We start from the raw sequence: 934 nt of genomic DNA, 5'->3' as shown, positions 1-934 counted from the left end.
GGAACAGAACTGAGAATTCAGAGATCAGCCATCTATCTATGGTCAACTGATTTTTGACAAGGAGATGAAATCAGTCAAGTGGGGAAACGACAGCCTTTTTAACAAATGGTGCTGGCAAAATTGGAAAATTATCTGCAAAAGACTCAAGCAAGGCCCACACCTCACTCCATACACAAAAATCAACTCAAGATGGATCATGGATCTAGGACTAAAACCAAGGACTATAAACTTCATTAAAGGAAAGCTAGGAAAAACACTAGAAGTCCTAATCCACAACGTAAACAGTCTTCCAATTATCCCAAAAAACCTACAACCTGGAGAAGATAAAGTAGATGAATAGGATCTTCTAAGAATCAAATCCCTATGCACATCCAAAAACTTCTCCAACAGGGTTAAAAGGGAAGCCACCAACTAGGAAAAAGTATTTGGTAATAACATTGTCAGATAAGGGACTTAGATCCAGAATTTATGAAATACTTGAGCACCACAACAAGAGAAATGTAAATAATCCAATAGAAAAATGTGCACCCGATATGAACAGGCACTTCACCGAAGATGACATTCAAATGGCTAACAGGCACATGAAGAAATGTTCAAAATCCCTAGCTCTAAGAGAGATGCAAATTAAAACAACTATGAGATATTATCTCACCACAGTCAAAATAGCAAAATTTAATAGCAAGCAACAAATGCTGACGAGGTGGTGGAGAAACTGCAACCCTTATTCACTGTTGGTGGAAGTGTAAAATGGTGCAACCCCTGTGGAAAGCAGTGTGGCGCTTTCTCAAAAAGTTGCAAATAGAGATACCATTTGACCCAGCAATTCCACTACTTGGAATATACCCCAAAGAGACCATAACTGACATCCAAGCAGATATATGCACACCCATGTTTATTGTGGCTTTGTTCACAATAGCAAGGAGTTGGAAACAAC

Source organism: Elephantulus edwardii, unplaced genomic scaffold (assembly GCF_000299155.1).
Source record: "Elephantulus edwardii isolate Elephantulus edwardi_28Jun2011 unplaced genomic scaffold, EleEdw1.0 scaffold00157, whole genome shotgun sequence".
NCBI lineage: Eukaryota > Metazoa > Chordata > Mammalia > Macroscelidea > Macroscelididae > Elephantulus > Elephantulus edwardii.
Note: the sequence above shows the minus strand (reverse complement) of the source record.